Source organism: Dermacentor variabilis, chromosome 7 (genome assembly GCF_050947875.1).
Source record: "Dermacentor variabilis isolate Ectoservices chromosome 7, ASM5094787v1, whole genome shotgun sequence".
In the NCBI taxonomy this organism is placed as follows: domain Eukaryota; kingdom Metazoa; phylum Arthropoda; class Arachnida; order Ixodida; family Ixodidae; genus Dermacentor; species Dermacentor variabilis.
In genome coordinates, this window is record NC_134574.1 from 137,810,514 (window position 1) to 137,836,919 (window position 26,406).

General features: G+C 49.0%; 1 protein-coding gene across 1 annotated transcript in view; it reads left to right on the forward strand.

Moving 5' to 3' along the window:
• The first annotated feature begins 3,484 nt into the window (after positions 1-3,484).
• The window catches only part of LOC142587979 (uncharacterized), an 88,952-nt gene continuing 66,030 nt past the window's right edge, over positions 3,485-26,406 (forward strand). Inside the window, exon 1 of the mRNA XM_075699388.1 lies at positions 3,485-3,808. The gene's annotated coding sequence lies outside the window, so the exon portion shown is untranslated. The remainder of the gene's footprint in view (positions 3,809-26,406) is intronic.

Below are 26,406 nucleotides of genomic sequence, written 5' to 3' on the forward strand. Positions count from 1 at the left end.
GTCACTCAAAAGAAAACCTGCAGTGCCTCCCCCCCCCCCCCCCCAGAGCAACGGTTGCTGGCCCTAGAATAACGCCATGATGATGACGGGAGGGCAACTCATGCGTATCAGTCCCTGTTATGAATCCTGCGTGAGCGAGGGATGTAGGTTGCTGGGAAACATTTACAGCACAAAGGCGATGAAAATGATGACGATGATGATGATGAAGTTATTTGTAGCAGACGCCACGATGGCTAGGTGCAGTGTGCTGAACAGAGCTATCTATCGCCGATGTACTCAGGAGCTCAGTGGAACCACGTCCAGTCACATGACATCCTAATTAGTAAGGCAAGTCACCGCACAGTGTAAATAAAAAAGCACAAATTGAGACATTGGACAGGACCTGCGTATAGATTCCTTGCTTACGTTCCAATCAAAGCTCATATTTCTGTTTCCACAATTTGTGTCGGCCATGTCAGTGCAATCAAAGGCATAAATTGGCATTTTCAGATCTATAGGATCTCTTCTTCGTATTGCAATTCAAACACAATTTATGTTGCTCCCACAATTCCAACGTTTACGTCAAACAAGTCGTCGACGTCGCCGAGTGATATTTTTTTTTCTTTTACAATGGACAGCTTTCGGTGCACATATGAAGTTAAGGTGCACTGCACAGCACCAACTGGAATTTTCTGAAATCTCGGAGAGTTCCAGAAAAGTATACAGCAGTACTTACTACACTTGCCAGCTGCACACAGTTTTTTTTTCTTTTTTTTTCCAACAGGCCGTTTACCTCCAGCCTTCGTAGTAGTAGGCTAACGCTTACGTTACCTAAATCAGTTCCAACTTCTTAAGGAAACAAAACAGCCTGACTTCTTCCGCTTCACTAGAGTGGAAATTCGGGGCTAGTTGGTTATTCGCGGTCAGGCCAATACGTCGCGTGCAACAGCGGACGTGATGGCGGAACCGTACAGAAGAGAGGCAAACCCCATTCAACGTTATTCATTTCTTTCCTCATTGACCTTCGTGCCGGAAACCAAAGTGGGAAAATTACAGCGGCCCACATCGCCCACGACGAAAACGCTTTCAACTGCGACTAATAAAGAGTTCCGAATTCCACACCACTCGCAGTGACGCGACGCTCCGATGATTTCGAGAACACAACAAAAGTTTTCCTCCTAAATTCTTAAACGCTCCTCTAGAAGCCAGTGCTTGTTTGGGGGTAAAGGAAGGCGGTGGGGGGTCAGCGTTGGATAAGGGAAGCTTTCGGTCCCGGAGGAGCTTAAGAACCTGCTTACGTTTCTTCGTTGTCATTTGATCATTTCTTTCTGCCGCGCGCTCATTTGCATGTGCCGCTCGCTGGGCGCGCGGGCGATATTCCCGCGCTGTTTCGTCCCTCCAGAGATTCAGCGCGGACGGCAGCACCGTAAACAAAGCGTGTCCTCAGGAGCCGCACTTCCTCCCCCTCTCCCTCCATTCCGCGCACCTGTTTCGTTCCAACCAAAGCGAGCCTCCTCTCCCAGCAAGGCCAAGAACAACGCCGCGCAGGTACGCGCAGCCCAACACGACACGCCGGGAAACAGCCACGTGCTCTCCCAGCGCTTGCTACAAAGGCAGCCGCCGGAGATGCAACTGGGCTAAAAGACGTCTACACGACGTCGACGCGCGCCCGCCTTTTTTCTTTCTATCTCTCTCCTCCTCTATTCTTTCGGCGGGCAGCAAGCCCCCGGCGCGAGACCCCCGTCCCTTTCCCCCTTCCCTCCCCCACACTGCGCGGACGGCACGCCGCCCAAGCCTACCCTCGCCTTTCCGACTCATCCTCACGCGAAGAGCAACAAACGACGCACCGGCGTGCACGCTCGTGCAACGCAAAGCGGAGGAGGGCTGGCCGCCGTCCGGGCGCCCCCTCCAGTCAGTAAGCCAGTCAGTCAGTCGAGCGCTCAGCCTGCGGTCGTGGTGGTAGCGGCGGCGGAGTGTAGACCCTGTAGACGCTGGTGTGTGACGAACACGAACGCGGTGGCGACGACGACGACTACGAGGACGTCGACGAACGCTTCGGTTCACAGGGCCGCACTCACAGACAGCCGCGCACGCCGGAACGTCACAAGCCGGGAGGACGTAGGGGAGGACCTCCCCACCACCCCCAACCGCGCTCGCTCACTCCCTCTCTCACTACACGCTACGCTAACCGCGTCGGCGACTTCGTTGTGCGTGCGACGTCGTCTGGGAGCCAAGACGCGCGTCGCTCTCGAAGAACTGTCGTGCTGCGGCGGCGGCGGAAGGCTGCCGGCGTCCTCGACAAGGTTTCTCGCGGTGACTCGTTGCCAACAAGCGCTGTGTCTACGACAAGGCGCGGGATTGTAGAAGAGCCGAAGACCCGAGCCTTGAAATTCGAGACCCCCACTCGGAAGTCCTTCGTCACCAACTGGACTTCCGCGGTGAAGACCACCGAGATCTCTTCGCGACCTTCGAGAACGTCCCGAACCAGTGCCGCTCGGAGACTTCGAATGCAGTGCTCTTTGGGGAAAAGCACCGGTGTACCCGATACCCGTGGAGCATCGCGCCGCTAGGCTATAACAGGACTTTTATGGTGCCAAGTGCACCGGTGTCAAGGAGATTCTCCAACGCCCGGTTGTGCTAAGGTGATGAGGCAGTTGAACTAGGCCAAGGAGAACTGTGTTTCAAAGGCTCCGGTTCTGTCATTCCCGGATCGTCGAGCATTTCGGGCCGTTGCCGTGAGCCGTACGGCGATCCACCGACACCATCGAGTGTTACGCGCAGCGTTCCGCCCTTTACACACCGGCGCCGACAGCACCGTCAGAGAAGGACGAAAGCTGACCTTGACCTTCGCACCAACCCGGCTGCCCGAGCGTAGTATGAGCGCCCGCAGTGAAGAAGCCGAGATCTAGGACTGCGTGTTCGAGGTTGCGTAAAATGAGCGCGAAAGCAATTAGTCGCGCTTCGCCCGCATAGAAGTCAAGTCCGGCAGGAAAGAAGTAAACAAGAAGCAGACGGTCGGGCCCTTTCAGTAAAGTGCACCGGTGGAAGTGAGCTCGCTCAGCTCTCTACATATCTTGCCTTCTGTGCGAGGTTGGAGCCCAGCAGGTAGGAGTGAATAGGGGCTCGTCAGTTCCGCCAGGCGACGAAAGAATCAACTAGAGCAGAGAATCGCGTCCAGAGCACTAGATTTCCCCTACTCGAAGGCAGAGCGAAATTGTACCTCGTTCGCACACAGTGAATCTTGTTGCACCGAAAAAAAATCAGAGCGAGAAAATCGCGGACGTTCTGTAAACTTCTAAACCGAAACGTCTACAGGCGTTCTCGGGCGATACAGCTATACAACGTTTCGTATTGCTTTGTGAATCCGTCCATGCTCCGTCGACGGAGCCTTGCGCGCAGACTTGAAGACAAACCACACTTCTTTGTGAGAATTCGTGCGTCAAGAAGCGAAGAGGCAAGCAGTTCACGAAGGCACACTGGCGTGCTGCCTAGGTTTGCGAAATAATTGAAGTTGGGCATAGCCGAGTCTGGAGGGTCTTCAGAAAATTGAACTGTGAAGGAAAGCCCGACACTATCCCCAAACGACACCCAAGGACAACATCTGTTTGTTTAGTGGTGAAGTGTGTCTGTCCCCAAAGTGACAACCGTTGGTAACCGGATCGCGCTCGACTTTGACGGCACACGCGACGTTCTTGCGACGCATACGTGCATTGTCATGGCCTACGGCAGTGTGTCTGAGGAAAGTGCCAGGGTCGTTCCTTGAACAACACGGACAACCACGACCATCCTGTGCCAACGAAAGTCGCACCCAGCTATAAAACACTGTGAGGTAAGCCACATTCTTTATATACAATCTCAACCCTCCTTTCCAGTGAAAGCACTCTGTTCACATTTCGTACTCCGCCTTTCGCTGCGTCGCCACAGTGTTGCCACAGGCCATCAAAAGAGTAGATTTTCTCTTGAGAAATCTGCAGAAATCAGTAGATTATTTATGCTAGGGAAACAGGGGATTTAAACGGTTTTTGCCGGCACGGATTCAAGGTGCAATGTTTATTGTTACCTCTACAATGTGCCAGCTGCGAAACAGTAATACAATGCGATGGCCTCCGCGATTCTTGGCGCTGTGCGTGGTTTGAAAAACCACATGGTGCACAGAAGCAGGAGGAGGATGAACGGACTCTTCGTCGGATTTCAGAACCATGGGAATCACTAGGTGCTTTCTTCTGCCAGGCGGCGTGAGGGGGCCGTAAGCCCTTGACCTTCGGTAATCTCCAAAGCGCAGTTGACGGTCCGAAGCTGGGCTGCGGGGTCCGAGCTGGACACCGCCACCTCCCAGTCCGAAGTGTCATTAAGTTGGAGTTCCGCCCTAGGCTTTATCCCGGTGCAGTCGCTCAATATATGTGTCGGGTCCGCTTTATGGAGCGTTGCAGTTTTTGAATTTCGGTGAGAAGTATCCCGGATACGGTGCAGAGGGACATCTGGAACACCATGATCATTAAACAGAGGCCTCGTTCCAACCTTCCAACTATAGTTTTGGGAGGGCCTGACATGACAGCTGGTACGTGAAGTCTGAAATGCTCAGCGTGTTTTGTGCTATGTTTATGCTGAAAAATTTTAAAAAGACATAAATTGGGCGTTCTTCGCAAACAGTTAAACATGATCGTGCTTTAGCAGTTATGGACGGAAAAATCTGTAGCACACTGTAGCAGGATAAGCATAAATTTTGAAAAAGTAGTACATTTCGCCATTGTCTTTCTGAAAGATGTTACTAACCAGTAGATTCCAAAGCTTTATCACCGAATCATCAAAAATCTGACAAAAAATCGGTAGCCTTCACATTGCGTCACCATTCTTCCTAACCGTCATTAGGAGTAAGTAGGCCGCGTAACGGGCTGTCATCAAAAGCCCTGCCGGTTTTGAAAGGAACTTTCCCATCTGTTTCCACTGATTTCGTCACCTTTCGAAAGGCCACCGCGAGCAGCGATACTTGTTTCTCGAGACTGCTGACCACACTGAGACGAAAATGTACACAGTGTGCAATGAGCTGGAAGATGCGCGTCCGATGCACTGTAGTCCCAAACCGTTGTTTAGGATAAGAATTTGTCTAAGAGCCGATTAGGCACATAAGAAGGCGCGGTATCTAATGTAAATGGCATTCCCCTTAACATCTACATATGTGTACCGCCGCTTACGAAACTGCTAGCGATGCACCACACCACGTGTTGCCACCGTAATTGCCCAAGCTAGCAGCGGGGCATTTTTCCTTAAACTTCCTTTAAAACTACGGCAATTGTAACGCACAAACATCCTCAATGAAACGTGCCGCTAACTGCGTGTGTCGCTTAAGCGCCATCTATTAAAATACCACGTTTAGTGCAATCGGTCTTATAAGTACAAAAAAGAAAATATTTCATTCGGAATCCTCAGGCGGGGATGCAGTTTTGGAAGGAAATTCCTTAAGCACATCATGTTGTTCAGTGTGCAAGTAACGATGATTAAAGGAGCGAAACACTAGGCCGGAAATTTGCTCCGCTATCTCTCCAAATAAGCGATAGCGTATTTGTCCATAGAGAAATGCTCGGCCAACGGTGGGAAAGAACCTTTGTCTTCCAGCACAGCAGGGCAATCCTCTAACCATCAGCGCACGATCTCGCGCACGATGCTATCGTGACAGAGTCGCTCTTTGAAACGTCTGGCGCGTACATCACGGGCCAGTTTCCCGCATTATGTGCTCGTGAGAGAGAAACTTTACTGGTGCACCACCACGGCTGGTCTCGTACGTGCGCGCGTACTACAATCGACGCTGAACAGCAACGCTTCCTCCCACTGTTGTTCGTTCGGGCTTCTCGCATTCTTCACTCGTGGCAGCTGCACCGTCAAATAAATGCACACCCTTTGGTTCGTATCTTGCCACACAACGACAATCGGCATCTGTCTTGCTTGCGTTTCCTTTCTTGAAAACGCTGCGCTCGCTACTTTGCTGTCGAGAATGCTCTGTCATGCTGATGATGCGCATGCCGTTCGTTACTTGGAAGTACCGGGTTCGCAGCGTTAAAGGAAGGAAATGCGGACAAGAAAGATGGCGATTATCGTTGTGTGGTAAGAAACGACCCAAAGGGTGTAATTTTGCTCAGGAGTGTAGCGCTTCCAGGCGCTGGTTAGGCTGCACTTGCCTTCGAGATCGGCCCCCGTTTTTCGACAGAATGATACCTGCAAATTGTGCGCGGTCCGTTAAAGAAATCGCATTAAAAAAAATTGGCAGTGGCTTAGCTCCGCTTTGCCAGGATATATGTAGCGAAAGCTAAGGCATGGCATGGTTAGCCTTGGTTAATCTTGATTGCAAGTCCAGGTTAGTCTGGTTGTCGAGCTATGTTGCGGCGTTTAGCCAGTCGTTCGGCGCGCTGTTCGTCTGTTTCCTGGGCGATTCGTTTCCTCTTCATCTAGTTCCGATGTCGATTCCAGGCCTCCTCCTGCTTATCAGAATTGTCGCCGTCCATACTGCCGCCTCAACTGTGGTTGCGGCGCACGCGAGCTATCCTTTTCAATCCTCCGACATGTTATCAGGCATGCGACGCAGCTGGCGAAGCGAGTGGAGGCGAACGCAACGACGAGGAACCCGGTGTGACGTCAGGTGCCTCCTCGTAGCACGGCCACGGCGAAATCGCAAGTTCGCGGCCAGTAAAGCTTTCGCTTTAAAATATAGGGCTATCGGATTTTTGAACCAAACTAGGTGACCGCTGAGGCGACCGTCAGGGTGTGGCGCCCATTCTTGCGTTGTGTGGCATGGTGAGGTGTACAGTCGCCTCAGTGAGTACAATTATACGAGTACAGGCCGGTGTTTAAGAGTCAAGAAGTATGCGTGGAAATGTTTTGACACATTCGAGCGTTTGTGAACGCCACTGGTCGTATCAATATTTCCGAGAAGCGAGCTTTCTCGGGCAAACGAACGCCAAAGGGTTCGGGGAATTGTTCATGCGCCTTTATGACGCCGTTATAACAAAGTGCTCGAGATCTCGAACATACTTCGTTATACGGGTCCCTTCGCTGCAAAAGTCGCGCGCTGTACCGCTCACGATGGAGCATGCTAATCACATTCTGCGAAAGAAAAACCTTTGTTTAACGTGAATTCAATACAGACTTAGTGGAAGACGACGTAGTTTTTCTTTTTGCGCGCACTTCGTGTGACGGAATGTGCGGCTGTAGCCAACCTTATCGCACCCAGGTTGCCACCATGCTTCGCGGCGAAACAGGGTAGCTACGCAAAGCACAACCGCAGATGGTCGAATGAAGCTACATTGTCTCCGCTGCCGTCAAGGTTCTTCGTTCCATTGCAGGATGCCCATCACCGTCGCATCCGTTGGCATTCGCGTCCTTTCCACCTAAGATGATTTCGAAGACGCCGTCGGTCTTCAGTTGCGACTTACACATCATCATGTCGCCATCAACTGAGTGAGAGTAAAACATCTTTATTAATAATATTTGAATGGCGAGAGCAGTGTGGGAGGAACCCTCAGTCCAGGGTCCCTAAGATGATTCCGGCCATGTTTCGAGCCCGTTGTATCACAGCTCGGAGGACCTCGGGAGGTCCGTCGCGGAGTGCATCGTCCCACAGCTCTTTGTTGCGTAGGGGGTAAAAGAGAGTTGGCAAGGGAGGAAAGAGGTTTGCAGTGCACTCAATCGTGACGTGGAGCATTGTGGGCGAGCTGCCACAGCCAGGGCAACGATCTGCTGAGACGTATTTGTCAGCCGTCGCACCCGCCGATGCGTCACAACAAGCAGATGACGACTTGAGCGATTCCTGCATGGGGCAGTGCAGCAGGACTGCACTTTCGATATAGGCGCGCTTGTCAAGTGCGTCGCTAGGGCCGTCACCGAGGTGCGTGACGTCACCAATGTGTGTGACCTTGGTGACGGGGCAGGGCGCAGCAGGTCCCCCGGTGCCACCACGTAGGTGTTCACGTCGTATCCGCGTGCGGAGATCGTGAATTGTTTGATTTGTCTAAGCAACGCCGCTGTGTACTCGCGCGGCGTGCTTACGATGATATTCGTGCCGTTACGAAGTTGTACGATGAAATCTTCGTCCCGGCACTGCTGTGACAACTTACAATTGAATCACCGCAAGTCCTACAACGTAAGAATGCATCACATATCGCTAGGGTACTTCGTTTGCGGGTGAAACCCTATCAGTCCTCGTTTTTTAACGCCCCGAAATTTTAAAAAAATAAAAATCGATTTAAACCAGGTTTTTCCCTACGTTTGTCCTTCTTTGAATAATAATAATTAATGAAGGCGTTAAAACAATAATGAACGCTGACCACCTTTTGTCAGCAATGGGTTAAAATAATGTACAACAACAACAACAACAACAAATTTAATAATAACAATAACAATAATAATAATATGTAAATATGGTCTATACGTCGTTCTCGCCTAGCTAGCACTCAAGCGATAACCGGCACATGTAAAGCTATATTACAAACAGCGCCTACCCGACCTTGTGTGAGCGAAAGCTTGTGTCCTTATTAGCAGCCGCATTTAACCGAATACGATAATGGCGCTGAGCATCGCACTTCCCTCACATCACACGCACGTAAACGGCGGCTCAATGCGCTAGGAAGCAAACTAACGTGGCCCTGAACTTGTTTTGCATAGTGAACGGCGTAGCTGCGACACAGAGAAGGGGTTTACCCAACTAAATTACTTTGGAAGGAGGGCGATTCCAAAAATTTTGTTTACAAGACCGTATGTATTTGGAACCGACATGCGGCAGGACGACAACAGGCAAATATACAGAAAGCCCGGCAAGTCTCGGATGGATATAGAAGCGCCCACGATGCATACGATTATTCTCTCCAACACGGCCTTGCAAGATAAGGTGACCTCCACACATTCTGCGAAACAAGCCCGTCCGCACCAGTTCTTTAACTTATTTCTTCTGTTAAAAAAAAAGTGCAGGGAACAATATAAAGAAGGGATCACCAAACACTCACTCTATTTGACGTTTTTGTTAATGTGTTCTTTTAAATTCAATAAATAATGCCTGATATTGAGAAGTTGTGCCTCACAGTTCATCACATAATTAGCGAGCAGCCCTATCTGCGAGTACATGTTTCTGTGAGTGACTTCGCTTGTTTAATGAGAATGTGCGTGTCCAAAGGGAGACCATTTCTTGTTTTGAAGGCCTAAGAAATATAATCTACAAATAAAGTGAGGTCGGTTATGTATTTTCAGACAAAAAAAGAAAGAGAAACTTCCTTTATTCATTTCGGGGAAATGATGGTTGTTAATGTGGAATATCGTGGCCGAATATACTTTTCTTTTCAGTTTCTCGCCGGTACATCAGCGCAAGTATATGGATCCTCAGCATGATGTTGTGGGTTTCGATGTGTCTCCTCATTATATTGAAACGTTCCGATGCACACACACAAAAAAAAGACTGTTTCGTAGATTGCTTGGTCGAATCTCTCCGCGTTTCTTTAACGACAAATATTTGATGACTCGATCATAGTGGAAGCCCTCAAAAATGCGTGACGTCACGCGTCAGCTAGCGTGCGAACTTCAGGGAGGCGCTATTGCTGCCCCTCTTTGTCGCTTGCATCTTTTTTTCTGGTTGACGTACTTGTAGTTTTTTTTTTGTCTTCTGTGCGCAAACGACCGCAGTAAGTCGAATGATGCCGTACTAACTACAGCCCCACTTGAAGGCTTCTTGGATCTGGTTGCGTTTCTTATATTGTGAAACAGTTACAAAGAATAGTCCAGCCGTCCGTGGCTCAACTTGCGATTGTTTCCTTTTTATTCGAGTGAGATGCGACGCGGCATAATGCGGAACTCGGGTTACAAGTGCATGGGCGCGGGACCCGTTTTACGTCGATGCTGCAACAACCATTTATTGTGGGAAACTGTGACAATTACCACTTGCGGGGACGAGTTCTTCGTGAGCCATCGCTCGTAATCGCCACGTTCGCCAGTCTTTAACGTAGCCCGAGAACATTTCCGCGCGTTCATCGACGCTCGGTCACAGTTCGTGACCCAAGGAAGTAACGCCACGGCTCAGACTGCGTGCACAGGGAGACCACGTGACCGCGTGCGAGCACGCGGGAACCGGTGACGCAATACGCTGCGCCCAAGCCGCACCAATCGGCTTACGTCTGCCTGACGTAACGCAGATCCATGGTACGAAGGGGCGAAAATGATGGAAAACAAATATCGGAGACTTCGATAGCTTGATAGATGCACAGCTAGCTTGATTGACTGATAGATACATTGATTGGTTAACTGATAGATACAATTACTGATGGATTGCTTGATTGATTGTGACAACGTCTCTCCGTAACTAAGCCTACGTCCGACTTCTAGGTGCATGGCTGCGGATTAAGTCTGTCCTTCCTGGGTTTTTGAACATGCAGGTAAATCTAAGTACACCACGGAATTCTAGCCCCTTCTAAGTATGGCCGCCGTGACCAGGAACCTAACCCACGGCCTCGTGCCATTCGGCAGCGGAAATCAAATAATTCGTGCCACATAACGAGTGAACCAACACTGCTGATATCGAGGCTTCGATCAACCCTGTGGCGCACCCATGATTACACGTATACAGGTGCGGACAAAAGTAATTGGAACGCGGGAACCATGGACGAACTGCTATCCCAGTGCCCTTCAGCGGCTTTGAGGGGAATGATAAAAAATGGTGTCGCGCATGCGCGCAGACCAGTGCTTATATCCCAGTTCACACGAACCTCACAACCTTTTCTCGTTGCCTGTGGACCGGCGCGTCGGTCGCACCTTCTCCAAGCGTGAAGGCAGTGATAGCATAGATACACTCGTATGGGTCATGGGGGCCCCTCGTGTCTAAGTGACGTGTCTGTCAGCGAGTGTCTAGCACAGAGTGTTTAGCGAGTGTTTAGCAGAACGCTAGCGAGAGTTTAGCGGCAGAAGGTGCGAACGACGTCCCCATGCACCGGTAGAGAAAAAGATTCAGAGGCGTGAACTGGCTCTCAGCCGACCGACTTTGAGAGCTGCAGCATGTTGCATCGCGCTATTGTACAGGTACATGTATTTTTTTTACAGCGAAGCTGACTATGGCTGCTCTACGGAGAAATCGTGGCGGCGAACAGAAAACACCTTGCGGCAAAGCCAACTTTCTCGCCCCCCAATGCTCTGTAGCTCTCAATTTAATGTAGGTATCTTCGAAAAAAAACATCATACTGAAATTGACCGCTAAGGCGCTATTACGCCGAGTTTCATTTACTTACTATATTTACGTATATCACAGTAACACAGTGAAGGAGTACATTTACAGGATATTTACAATAGCTTGAGCAGCCGACGAGGCTCTAGACAAGCCCGCGATGTGAAGAGCGTCGTCTTCTTCTGACTTATCTTAAAACTTCTTCGTCAGCCTGTCACAATATTGGGGAATTCCCGGATGCTCTCGATACATTGACTTCTACAGAAGGGAAACAGACAGCCCCATGGTTGTCCGCTAGTGTATACATATATATATATATATATATATATATATATATATATATATATATATATATATATATATATATATATATATATATATATATATATATAGAGAGAGAGAGAGAGAGAGAGAGAGAGAGAGAGAGAACCCTTTAATAAAAGGCAGATATTTTAGCCGGCGTACGGGCATCGCTGACATGCTACTCACGCTGACATGCTAGAATAAAAGTCTAGTCCTTCCAAGTTTCATTCAGCGAATTAACCAGGAAGCCTGCTCAATCGCAAATTACAAAAAAAAACGTGTTTTGTTTCGTGCACTCCTTTGGACTGCGCCCCGCGGGCAACGCATACCGTCGCTCGCGTAGAGGCTCGGTTTAACGGCCACCTGCGTCTAAACGGCGCTCCGTCGCATCTGCGTCGACAACACCCGCATATTTAGAGCGGCGTCGTAAAAGCCCTTCGGCGACATTGGGAACATTATGAGGGACACATTCTGGTGGCTCTCTACTACCGACGACAAGCCCGCCGTCGTGGTGGGCGATTTCAACATCGACGTGTCGCGGCCCCATGGCAAGTGGCTGCCGCCTTTTGTGGTCGAACAGTTCGGTCCACAGCGTTACAGCGACCACAAAGCATCCACGACGACGCGTCAACGGATGCGCGTAGATTTGGCGCTAGCCGGGAACCTAACCAGCGTCGTAACAAAGCCGTTGGCGGTGTATCACAGCGACCACAACGCCATCATCACTCGCGTGACAAGATGAAGATAAAATTAAGAGAAAGGAAACAAGACAACAAATGATTGTGTATTTCGTTGTACATCGCATACATTTTTTCTATATTCATTCTTAATCCTTCTATCAACACTTATTCCCTTTAGCCCTTTCCCCTGCACGGGGTAACCAGCCAGTACTTATACGGGCTAAGCTCCCTGTCTTTCCCTCTCTTATTTCTCTCTGTTTTCAGCACCGGTCTGAGCGCGCATGTGTGACACAATTTTTTCGCTTCTTTCCGTGGCCTCTAGAGGGCGTTGGGACGCAGTTCGGCAGTGGCTCTAACGTTCCAGTTACTTTTCTCTGCGCCTGTATGTGTCAAGATGCGACAAAGATGGCTTCTGCTCTCTTATAGCTTTGTCCACCTCCGTGACGCTCCGTCGAAACTCTGCAAGGCCTTGCCTGACGTCGAAAACCGTGACGCGCTGTTTTCCGCAGAATTCCTGATGAAACCGGATGCTGTACATTTAGCGCGGTAGTTTACGTAGTTATGATCACATTAAGAACGAGGAGAAGGCAATAAGAGGGGCTAGATTTTTTTTTGTTATTCACGACGATATAAAGCCCGCAGACAATGAAGCCAAGTAAAGCATAGGGGTAATTAGCGGCGGTTGAAATCGAAACGTAGAAAATAATGAAGAGAAGGAGAAATGAAAGTGGAGGAAAGGTTAACTTGTTGCCGGTGCGAGACGAAACCAGCACATTAAGCTGACAAGTCATTTGCACCGGTGCTGCCTCAATTTACTTGTCTGCCAAAAAATTTGAATTTCTAGGATGTAACGCACGTTCGCGATCAGATTGATAGTGCTATAATCTTTCTTTGCGCTCACGCACTTGTCGAAGCCTCTTTTGTTGTTGTTGTTGCTGCTGTTATTGCCTTACACGCGCACTGAACCCATTTGTCTGGTATAAGGATGGTCACCGGCTTCGAAATAAACTGTCGTGAGTTAGCCTAATGTCCGTGCTGCTACCTCGTCGTTTGTTCGATGTCCACGCATGATAGCATAGCATGTGGAGTCGTCACCACTTGCCGTCAGGAAGTTGAAGGTCCCGTTCAGGAGCAAGAATGCGCACAAAAAAAAAAAGCGTTAGCTCTGCTGTATATACTTTTTCACGTCAAAGTACACAGCGTCAAAATGGTCGCAAGAACCCCGAGAACCACCTTCGGAATTCTACCGTATTCGAAGTCGATAGACTTGAGTGTCGGCCACGGACTACTGCCAGTTGTAGCTGCGCTGCGCTTTTTCAGGTGCGTGTGACTGATCGGAACTTTTGTCTTCTCTCTTTTTTTTTCTCACCCTAAGATTGCGTAGGGTAGCAAATCCGGCAAAGTCTAGTTAGCATCCTTGCCTTTCCGTCCTTCGATCTTTCTCTTTCTGCTCACCGCGGCTGTGAAATCCGCAAGTGGTCACCGGAAACTCGACAGAAGCCGCCGGTGACGTATGTGATGACACCATGCGTGCACATCGTCAATCTCAAAACTACGCCGTCTGCCCGAAAGAGCCGTGCCATCTGCTGGAAAGAAGAGCTATGCCTTCTGCCGCACGCACGCCGTACGTCTGCCTGAAACAGACATACAGCTTGCCGTCCTCCTCATGGAGCAATATATTCGTTTCCCTCGGTTATGCTCAAGCACATTTTCCTGAAATCATCCAATCATCACATATTTTTTTGTATTAGATTAAGGCTGTGTCCCAATACTCGCCGTAGACGGCAAAGTAGACGGCTGAGTGGACAGCCGCCCATCTTAAGTCTCATTCTAATTTTCACGCAGACGTCAAAGTAGACAGATTCGCGAAGGCAGCATCGAAGACAAATACGATGCAGGTTACTTTCCTGTCCAAACAAGATGGTGGCTGGGCAGGACGCTTGGAAAGCCGACAGGAAGGCCGTCTGTACACAAGAGAGCGCAGACACGCTATCCTACGCCCTTAATGTAAGCTACATTGTCTTTTTTTTTCATAGGTTTAGAGGCGCAAAGACTTAAAATACAGAAATAACGTGTGCTTTTCTCTACATTTTCTTATCGTCATGTCGCAGAATCGTCTTCCTTAGTACGTCTTCCAGACGGCTAGAAACGTGTTCCATTACATGACCTCGAAGCTGTCTCTGCTGTCTCCTTAGCTGTCTACATAGACTGTTTCCGATGATGGCCAGAATTGGAACACACCCCAAATAGAACGTAGGCGGTGACCTTCCAGATATTCCTCGTGTACTCCTCAACACGCAAGGGTCACTCATTATACTGTTATACCGCGATAGCCAGTAAACGCGAACAGGAATACCGCTGCGGCCTTCTTGCTGAAGGCAAGCGACATGACAGACGACATCCACAGTTCAACGGTCCAGCGCTGGCGTAATGCAATTAGCATTTCATTGCCCGACTCCCCGGAACAGTATAGTAGACAGATGGAAGGAGAACAGATAGAGAGGAAGGAAGTAGCCGAGATGAAGCACCCTCCCCAGAAGGCGCCACAATACACTCTGCGACGGCACAGCGGGACACACTGCCCCAGTGGGCTCCCTGTCGCCGCCATTGTTGCTTCTTGCTTCTTTTTGTTATTTTTTTTCGCCCGCCGGCAATCTTGAGTGCCGCTTCTAGCGTTATTTTTGTTCTCTCTTTCGCTTTTTTTTTCTGTCGTCTGCGCAAAGAGAAATATTCTCCTGCCGCCATATTTCCGAGGGAACGCGCCGCGTGCAATGCAAATGCAGCGAGGCGACGCACAGCGACTCCATTGTGGGCTGCAGCGCACGGACAAGGCGTTTGAAGGTGCGTGAGCAGCCCCCGTCTCACGGGAACGGCAGTGAAGAAGTAAAGAACAACAAAAAAGAACAAGCGCTTTGTGGGGGAATGCAACACGCACTGCCTGCATGCCTAAGCACAAGGTGGCGCGACGACGACTCGCGCAACGCGTGCCACCGGTACACGTACAGAATGCCACTGCACAGTTTCCTGCGAAAAAAAAAACGAAAAAAAAAACCCCGGTACGGTACGCTGGCGCTAGTGTCTACGGAAACTGCAGGTATGGCGGTGGAGCCAGCACGTTGTTGCTTAATCATCATCATCATCAGCCTGGTTACGCCCACTGCAGGGCAAAGACCTCTCCCATGTTTCTCCAACTACCTCGGTCATGTGCTAATTGTGGCCATGTTTTCCCTGCAAACTTCTTAATCTCATCCGCCCACCTAACTTTCTGCCGCCCCCTGCTATACGCTTCCCTTCCCTTGGAATCCAGTCCGTAACCCTTAGTAACCATCGGTTATCTTCCCTCCTTGCTCTTGCTTCCCTGTTGCTTAATAACTGCAGACAAATGGCAAAGTGGGTCATATTAGAGCCGGATACCCGAATACAGAGCGTAGAAATCCTAACTGTCCATTGGCTCCGTAGATAATGGAGCGCGTTCGTCGTCGTCTTCCACAGCTGGCTCCGAAGCTGCACATCATGCCAGCGTTGCCATCCTGCCCTTCCCTATATGCGAAGGCGCTGAAGGTGCTGGCCCACTGCCAGTCGGTGCGGTGATCTGTCTCGAATTCCTTTGCTTCAGTATATCGCGAAACGAAAACACGTATCGAGCTGCGCTCAAATTTCGCACTAGGGAATATCGTAATCGTCGGACACTTGGTGGTCTTCTAATCCTCCCCGCCCTGGCCACGTATGCGGGGTGGATAGCAGGACAGCACAGTAATGCCGATGCCATAGGCGCAAATGTGCCTCGAGCGGCCGTAGTGTGATTGCTGTCGTAACAAAAGACACCAGGCGACCGCGTTGAGAAAAATTTGGCAGTGGCTTAGCTCGGCTATGCCAGGATATACGTAGCGAAAGCTAAGGCATGGCATGGTTAGCCTTGGTTAATCTTGATTGCAAGTCCAGGATGGTCTGGTTGTCTAGCTATGTTGCGGCGTTCAGCCAGTCGTTCGGCGCGCTGTTCGTCTGTTTCCTGGGCGATTCGTTTCCTCTTCATCTCGTTCCGATGTCGATTCCAGGCCTCCTCCTGCTTATCAGAATTGTCGCCGTCCATACTGCCCCCTCAACTGTGGTTGCGGCGTACGCGAGCTCTCCTTTTCAATCCTCCGACATGTTATCAGGTATGCGACGCAGCTGGCGAAGCGAGCGGAGGCGAGCGCAACGACGAGGAACGCGGCGTGACGTCATGTGCCTCCTCGGAGCACGGCCACGGCGAAACCGCAAGCTCGCGGCCAGTCAAGCTTTCGCTTTAAACGTAGTTCACGTGCACTGAGCAACGAGAGACCTAAAAGTAAAGGTCGATCACTTTCAGCTTTGAGCTCTGATATTGTTCCTCACTTTCATTATTTCATAGTATTAAAAGATTTGAGATAAAAGGCATATGCTGTAAGTGTTATCTATCATGACTTTTTCTTGCGGGCTCCCAATCTGAAAATTCTGAGGAATAAGTTTGTCAATAATGCAACACCTGGTACGAGCAACTTTCGTGGTAGAGCAGCGCGGCAATGTAACTCGCATATTCAGCATACGATGTTTTTCATTTCATTTCCGTTTATTTCTACGCGTGCCATAGAAGTTATCAAACACTGACTGAACCCATAGCCACATGCTAGTGTGGGGTTCAGAAACAAAAATACACGATGGCAATGACACAGCACTTGTGTAAAATAGAAAGCCCAAAATCACGGCGAAAGACCAAAGTACAGTATGCAATGAGGAGAAAAAAATATAATATGCATTTTACAGCAGAGTGAATAAAGATCTGTGATGAACAACACTGTACAACAAACACAAACCGCGAACGACTGTCACATAGATCAAATAAGGCTCAAAAAGTATGTTCTTAATCCTTTATTTGTTTCGTGGGACTGTTTTATTTCTGGGGGTGAAGCATTCCAAACCTTGGTTCCTGAAAACTGCAGCAACCTTTCACTGTAGATGTTATTATTCGGTGGCAGATTAAAATTGCTATGTGTGAGGTTTCTCGTGAGTCGAGAAGGAGAGCGAAACAGGGCGGCATTGAAAGGTTGGTTATATTTTACTATGTTGTTTACACACACCGCTATCTTTAAAGACCGCAAAAGATCGAAAGGAAGGATATTTAATAACTGGAAAATTGGTTTACTTGGTTCAGTATACTTGCTTTGTGTTATAATTCGGATAGCCCGTTTTTGTAATCGCCGGATAGGATCAAGGTAAGTGTTGTATGTCAAACCCCATGATTCTACACAGTATGTTAAATGACTGTTAATAAGGGCAAAATAAAGGGTACGCAGTGTATGTGTGTTAAAACAATCACGGGCCTGTAATAAGGCATAACAGCCAGAAGCCAACTTCGAACAGACGGCGCTAATCTGATTTTTCCAGTGAAGATGTTCATCTAGAATGACACCAAGATACTCAAATGAGTGTGTTCGTTCGAGCGAGTGGTCGTTAACGAAAATGTTAATTTGGAAGCTGTCAATGACTTTTGCTCGTGAGCTAAATACCATATATTTGGTTTTGCTCGAATTAATCGTTAGCTTGTTGGTGAAAAACCAGCTTGTAATTTTTTGCAATTCAGCGTTTGGTCTTTGCTTTATCTAGCCTTTATCTAGCCTTTACCGAGCCTTTATCTTCACGTGGGCAAATTGATTGGAAGGTGCTTTTAATCTTGCTGTGCTTATCTTTGACGTCTGAGGGTGCGCAGGTATAGAAATAGGAAGTATGTGTTCTGAAATAAAATAGTTTCGCGTGTAGCCAGTGTCGTGCATTCTTGTGTGCCTTCGCCTAGTCCTTGTCAGTTCGCTGCTTCACCACCAAGGTATGATGACATCTACAGTGCCGTGGACTTCTTCGAAGGCCGAGGTCTTCGACGTTGTTGTCCCTGCGGGGAATGGTCCCGAGACGGTCGTCGACGCGACGGCCTCAGAAGTTCGCCTCTCTGAGGTCTCCTGCGTTGAGCACATGGGGAAGGCTTCAACTTCCAAGTCACCGTCAAGAGCATGGCTTCCGTGGCCCTAATCGTCGATGCTGGCTGCCTTGTCAAGAGAGTTTCCTTTTTCATGATTTTTTTTATTTGTCTGGATAAGGCGACGCGGCGCATCGTCGAGCCCGTCAAATCGTGCTTATGTGCCAAGCAATTTAGCTCCGTATGTCACCCGATCTGACGTGATAACTTTACCTTTATACCCTGGTTCTACTTCAGATCACAGACCAGTTATATTTGAAATTCGCTTCTCTGCTTCCTCATCAGCAAAACCTTGGCGCCTCAACATCCGTGTTCTACATGACGCGCGCTCGCGTGCTTGTTTGTCAAGAGTCTTGCGCGCCTCTGTTTCTAGATCTGACCCAGAGTCGTAGGACACGCTCAAGGTGCAGTGGCGTCTGCATTGTTCAGTCGAAGGACGTGCACTCAGACGACGTATGTCAGAAGAACTGGCGGTTACTGCCACGAAGCTCCGTATTGCCCTTCTGGTCAGTGAACTGACTCCGCTGACGCGGTCATGGCGGCGCGAGCTACGGAGGCCTTTCCAACGCGAAATCGCAACGTCGTCTTTGTCAGCTGCTGCTTGGCGATGGAGACGTAATCCGTGTGCACACCCTGAAGTTCTGCACTTCGCAAGAGACTCGCTTTTTAGACAGACGAATTCCTTCCTGTTACGTGGCCTCCCGCGCGTGATTATTCGCTCTTTGTAACGCATTTTGAAAACCTGGTGCGTACGACTATGCAAATAGATTCCGGTTCTGGAGGATCTCGTACAATGCTTCGTGGGCTGCCTCCAGTTCCACCTGAGGTAGCTGACCGTCTTTTTCCACGACAGCCAGGTGACAAGGTGAAGGCAGCATTATCTTCCATGAAGCGTGGCGCGGCCACAGGCCGGACTGGTTTCCAGGTGAGTTTTATCTAACGTTGTCGGAAGATATTGGTGCCACTTTCGTATCCGTTATCAGCCGCTGCTTTGAGAACTTTGAATTCTCGTCTAGTTCTCGCGACGGCCGTATTGCGCTGACACCTAAGCACGATCTATCATCATTTCGTCCAGACGAATTGAGGCCAATCACGCTTCTCAATGTTGACTACAAGATGTGCACAGTTGTTGTCACTCGACAGCATGGCGAGCCTGATGCCTTCATAATAGGTCACCATCAGGCATGCTCAGTCCCTGGCAAAGAGATACCCAGCATCTCGTTCGTTACGCGTGACATAATCACGTACGTGCTGACCGGGTCACCACGAGGTCTACTGGTTTCGCTAGATCAAGGAAAGGCATTCGATCGCCTTGAACATAGCTACATATTCAATGCACTGACCTCGTTCGGCTTTTGTCAAATTTTGTTGAACTTGATAGGAATGCGTATTCAAATATCCAAAGTACATCGTTTCCTGATGGTCGTGAAAGTGCACCATTTCCCGTTACTCGTGCTGTTCGTCAAGGATGCCCTCTGTCCCCAGTACTCTTCGTGCTCAGCCTGGAGCCATTTCTGCGCTCGGTACCGGGAGACCCTCACGTGCGCGGTCTCCCAATGCCTGGTAGCGGTGTTGTGCAGGAGACAGACTTCGCCGATGACATCATATTGTATATCAGGAATGAAGAGACCTTATCCCGTAGCCTTCGAATTTTCACTGAGTACGGAAATATTTCAGGTGCTGCACTAAATCTTTCAAAATGTTATCTTTTCATTGGTTCCCCACAGACACGCCTAAGTCCCCTTTTCGGTCTTGAAAAGAGCGATTTTATTCGTATTTCAGGTTTTGGTTACACCTATGATGTCATATCAGACTGTGCGGCTCTCAATTCTTGAAGATGTAAGGCGAAACATTCAGGATGTTCAAGGGTATGATTTACCCTTATTATAAAGTAGCTACTTAGCACAGTCTGTATTTTGCAGCCATGTGTGGTACGTTTATCATGTTGCACAGCCACCATTACGGGTTACTAGGTCCTTGCAGTCCCTTCTTGGTTCCTTCTTCAGGTCGGGCAGTACAAAACTGGTCTGTCGCGCGGTGCTTGGGCAACCACGCTCTCGCGGTGGGTTCGCCTTCCCATCCGTGTCTGTCCGTTGCCGGCTGCTTGCTCTGCGATTTCCGCTTCGCCTATTACAGCGTGATCATGACATGCGCGTGAACTCGCCTGCTATTTCCTTGGCACAAAAATTCGTTACCTGCTACCGGGTGTACACTTGCCTTGTGTACCACAAATGTTAAACGCACCTGCATTTGACTCCGCGGCCGTGCCATTTTATCGCCATGTACAAGAGGTATGTCCTGATGTAGACGTTCTTGAAAACTGTGTTGTGTATACAATGTCAGCCTTACTGCTTCCTATAGTTCTCCCAGCGCGCAAATGCTCCAATAATGGGTCGCGAGGTGCGATAACGGCGTCATTTCTGCCTGGCCACCTACGCGACTTCACATGGCGTCTGGAGTGGCAGGTGCTCCCAACGCGTGGCAGACTAGAGCGGTGGGCATAGTGCCATCTTCGCTGTGACCCATTTGCCCCCCTTCAAGAATCCAACAAGTAAGTGGTGCTGCAATGCGTCGTTGCTAGCGTGTTTTGGAGGGCTGTGCATGCTGGTTTCCGTGGCCTTGGAGTTAATCGCTTTATTACATCTGGTCACCGCTCACGTGGCCGCTTTGCCCGACTTTTAAGTGCTGCGGGAGCCTTTTGTCTGTGGACTAACCGGTGCGAGGCAGTTGCCGCGGGACATCGTCGCGGCGCTCTGTTTCCACTTCTGGAGAGGCTCTACTTTGAGATACTGTCGTTTCCGTCAGAAGAGTTGTTCTTCCTTGGGGAAGAGGAGTTCATTCAACAGTGGTCATGCCGTTTCCTGTCGGTGGCTGATGAGACGCGTGTGGCTTAATTTTCGACCAGCCCGGTTCTTATAGCCAGGCCATAATATGTATTCACTGAATACACACATATGTAGGTGCCCGTGATTTCCGTGTGCTCTCGTATATCCTTGCATATACGCATCTCATAGTGTCGCTACAAAACTATGTAAAGTCACATCATCATTGTACATAACCATTGTCAACACTGTACATATTGAACATCATTTTATGTGATGTGACGATTAGTTCATGTGTAACTGTGCGTTTCCGTGGGTCTATGTGGTTATATGTTAGTAAGTGAGGACTCGGACATTACTTGGAAAACGTTTCCGGGTATACAGTGCTTCGTACTTTGTATAATGTTACCGTCCCGGTGGAATTGTGCCGTGATCGTGACTCGGTGTTCGTATCGTGTCTTGTTGAAATGAACTTTTTCTGAACGTACGGCCAACCTGTGGTCGGTGCTTGGACGACGGTGCCGCTATCCGGTGCGCACGAGCTAGCCCTACCATTGCCGTAGCGCAGTGCGCCATGCCTTGTAAATATATCCTTTGCTGATAGATCCTCCCCGCGTAACATCTATGGCAGAAGTGCGGGGTCAGCTCGCTGCAGCACCGGAAACTGGACCTTCGAAGCGGACGGCACCTTGATGCCATCACAACGACCGACCAAACGACCCAATGTGAACAAGGCCCGTCATCATCACACACACACACACACACACACACACACACACACACACACACACACACACACACACACACACACACACACACACACACACACACACACACACACACACACACACACACACACACACACACACACACACACACACACACACACACACACACACACACGTGGAACGTCCGCCGCCAAGGTCTGTGAGTGGTGGCGCTGGCTAACACTCCCAGGGTTCTACCAGTACACATAAACACCCAAGAAAGTGAATGGGGAAACAGCGCCGCGGTAGCTCGATTGGTAGAGCATCGCACGCGAAATGCGAAGGTTGTGGGTTCGGTTTTCACCTGCGGCAAGTTGTTTTTTCATCCACTTTAATTTCCATTAATTCATCGTTTCTTCGTTCCATTTATTAAGCACAAGTAATTTCCCCTATGTTGTCCTTGGTGTCAGTGTTTGTTGGCTTCTCATGATATGACTAATAAAAATCGGGCCCCTCGGTTATAACCCCCTTTCTTCTCGTTTACACACACACACACACACACACACACACACACACACACATATATATATATATATATATATATATATATATATATATATATATATATATATATATATATATATATGCCGTTCAAGAAAGTGAAGAGTTCAAAACTTCGGCAGAGACACTGAAAACTGCTTACATGTGGGAATGCGAAGGCATTTTAATCGCTTTGGTGGAATGATTGTTTCCATGCGTTATGTGACCGCGGAAGCCCTCGCCTGCGTTCTAACTGCGCCTCGATAAGACCAAATCAGAACGCGCCAAGCGTCTTACAGCGCGCTCGCTTGCCCGCGGTGAGTTCGTAACTCGAAGGACCACTCCGCGTCGTTAAACAGTAAATTAACGCTATTTTTTTTGTTATTGTCTGCGTTCATTTTATACAATCGTGACGTGGGCGCCACCTGCGCCGTCACGTGCTCACTGACGCATGCAGTAGGCCACGCCTTTAGTCAACCAGAACCGCGGAGCCACAGTGACGTCAGGGAAGCGTGCTCGTGTCGCCACTTCCGATTCCCACCCAGACCGAAACGTGCCGAATTTTCTTCTCGAGGCCATTACTTCGTTTGCAGGAACCCCCCCTGAGAAATCTAAAGTCAATGCGAACATCTTTCCGACCCTGTTTTTACAGTTTGCGCAGTCGGCCATTCTTGGTACCATCCTTAGGTCACGACGCCGACTACGACGGATTTTGCGGTAATGGCGCATTTAATGCTTTCGCATTAAGAGAACCAAACCCATTCTGCGACCGACGTCGTTAAGCCGTCCCCGAAGACTCACTGCCCAGTTGGCGGTGGCGGTTGGCGGTAGCGTGACGAGCAGGCGCCATAGTCGGGTCCATAGTCCATAGTCCATACCATGTAGTCCATACCATAGTCCATGTACCATAGTCGGGTACAATTTTAGAAGGAAGCGGCATTTGCCTCTCAAAGGCGGGTGCACACGAGCTTCCACCAATTGGCGCGCACCCTAGACTGACGGCACTTGCCGGACGGCCGGTGACCCCGCCCCCGACTAACATGGCAACCCGCGCTTCGAACTGGGCGGAGTCTAGTCAGCCGGACTATTTCTTAGTCGCGGAGGCAATCGGCTGCCCCGTTTCGGTCACCTGGGCGGGGCCTCTCCTGTCTTCTTATGTTGTGCCCGACTATAGATAGCGCATGGCCTGTTCTCTCCGATCCATGATGTCATGCTACCTGCATGGCCCGACTGCCACAAAATCTTAAGGGGATGCTCCCGAGTAAGCAAGAGTGATATTTTGACGTCACCGCTTTCGTCACGCCCGTCTTGGCAATGGAAATTTCGTGGGCCAAGTGGCCCGACGTCATGGATCGGCGGAAACAGGCCTTGCGCTATCTGGGTGGTGTTGCCCTGACCGGCACAGGCGGCGCATCGCATTGCTTCAAAACAGGGAACGGAACTAGGGTGGTTGCTTGGGCTTGTTGGTAACTCGTGATAAAAAAAATGACGTACAGCACGAAGGACAAGGACTGCGAGAGACGACATACACTGCTCTGTCGTCTCACAGCGCAGTGTAGGTCGTCTCTCGCAGTCCTTCGCGCTGTACGTCATTCCTTATCAGAGAACGGCTTCCTCCTGGCCGATGCTCGCTTTCTGTAGCCTGGACATTCTGTTCCGCGGTGGCGCTCGGCAAACACCACGTTTTCGTACAGCTTGTAAATAAACAGTTGTTTTGTCACGAAGGTGTGTTACATGTAGCACGGCATGACATTTAGCGTACACATACCTATATACGTATGTGCGGAACCTCACGGCGACGGCGGAATTTCTCTCTCTCGAAGTGTCCGCGTATATAATTAGCTGTCCCGATAAAATGCGCTTACCCGCGAAAGTGCGGCGCGATGAATTTCGGCTGTCATATAGCGCTTGAAACCGACACTGGGAGGATGCAGCAAAGTCAAAGCCACGCCCCTCGATGTGACGTTCTGCTTACGTCATCTAGGAGCGTGCAGGCAGCACGCTGCGGCTCCGTGCTCCTCGCTTTCTTTTTCTTTTCATTTTCTAGCAAGAAGTTTCTAGTTTCATTTTTTTATTTTTCTACATCCAAAAGTTGATATTGCTTCTACAATCTCTCTTTCTCTCTCTACGAAGAGCTCGCTTCAGCTTTCCGATTACGATGAGCCCGCTGAAACTAAGATTAAAGGTTAATTATTGATTTTTTTAATTACCGACTAATTGCCACGATTCAGCCATCATCACTTCGTGTTCGGCACCGCTGACGGCATGTCATCGAAGGAACTGTCCTTTTATTTCAAAATTGCTATGCTTAAATCTTACTTAGAGCCTTCGTAGAAACTCCTCGTATATACAGGGTGTCCGAGCTAACTTCAACGACAGTGTTAAGATGCGCTAATACCACATAGCTGCACAGAACCAAGGTAATGTTGTTTGCCGTCGCTTGGGCACACTCAAACTATTGTTGATACCGCCCAATTAGACAATTAACCTTAATTAATCAACTTCTCAAATATTATAATTAGATTAAAAGTGTCAATGAGAAAATTGTAGAGCGACATGAAAAGCTCCCGATGCAGCTTTCTGTTGCTCAGTACGTGCTACACAAAAGTGTTTTCCCGAGCGTGAAAGAAGCCCGAGAATGCACGCAATATAGACGCGCGACTGGCCGCTCGAGGAACTTAATAAACTAAGTTGTTAAACTTATTAACAAACTTGTTAACCTTGAGAAATAGTAGCGCCAAGAGCAGAAACAAGCAATAAGTAAGCAGGCAGTCATAGATAACGGCAGGAACAAACACTCGCAAAGTTGAACTCCAGCTACGGACCAGTGCCGTACTGGTAACGACAAAAATGAGCACAATAGCGACGCGTGACGAGCAGTTAAAGGGATTAGAGAACAACTTCAGTGACGTTTAGGAAATCTTGCGAATGCATAACATCGCTTGGCCGCTCATTCCAGTCTTCAGTTGCATTGGGGGGGGGGGGGGGGAGGAAGGAAACATCAAAGCAGCACGAGACAGAGAAACGATTTGACCTGGCTTAGTCAAAGTTACCCTCCGCAGTAACAAAAAAAAAACACAGAACAAAAAAAAACTTTATGAAATGCGAGAAGTCGCTTGGCGAGTCAGAAAATATACGCAAACACGGAAGTCCGGTGGCGACGCCACAGGGAAGTTCCCGCACTACTCCACCGTGACGTCACGTATTTCGAAAGACTCTGCTCGGGTCTAGTTAACGTTTATCGGCAAATATAGATTGTACTGTGCTTTGAGAGAGCCGAAGACTGAACTTTGGTTTGGACAAATTTTATACTGCGCCACAACCGCATGACAAAATACAAGTTGCCTTGAAATCCGCGACATTGCAATGACATAGCGACGGTGTGGTTTCTCCGAGGAAAAAAAATAAGAGAAAAAAAAAAGAAAGAACGAAAAAAAGACGAGAGCTTGGCGTTCGTGTTTCTCGTCTGTTAATCAACTTCTTACCGAGAAATCAGCATAACTAGTGTTCGGGAGCAATGTTTGATTAAATTAAACTTGATTTGGTAGTTCGCTTTAATGCCCTTTCAATGTTACAATGCGACGCGTGTATAAAACCATTTTTGCTTATTTCTTTTTATTCTTTAGTAATACTCTATGGCTCAAAGACATTCTGAAGGGAGTGGTTACGTCACATTAATAACATATATGGAACGTTAGCTAATACAATGCTAAAAATGAAGGATGTCTATGCGGGGATCTATCTAAAGAGGATCTTTATTATGAAAAGTTAACCACAGTGCGCGACGAACTCTGCTAGCAATCGGCGTTTGCCTGCTGCAGATCCGGTAAGGCAGTTCCAGTCAAGCGATATTCCTGGGATGAGAAGATTCACCGGATGTTTTGCGTAGACACGACATAACGCCAACTTTACTCCAATGGTCGATCTATATACGCACGAAAGGGAAGGAAGAGGCAAGTCAGAAAGAGTGGGAGTACCAAAATACATTCGATATATTAAGAACAGGGCGGAAAAAAAAAAAAGCTTACGGTGAGAAGCAAGACGCTGCAGCACGAACCAGTCTTTCATGGCGCTTGTGCTAGTTTGTCGGCTGTATGTAGTTACCAAGAACGAAGCCAACGGAACAATTTTTGGGGGGTTAGTTCGCAAGGGCAGGAATTAAATTATCAGAGCCGAGATCCCCACGCCGCTGCGGCGTATT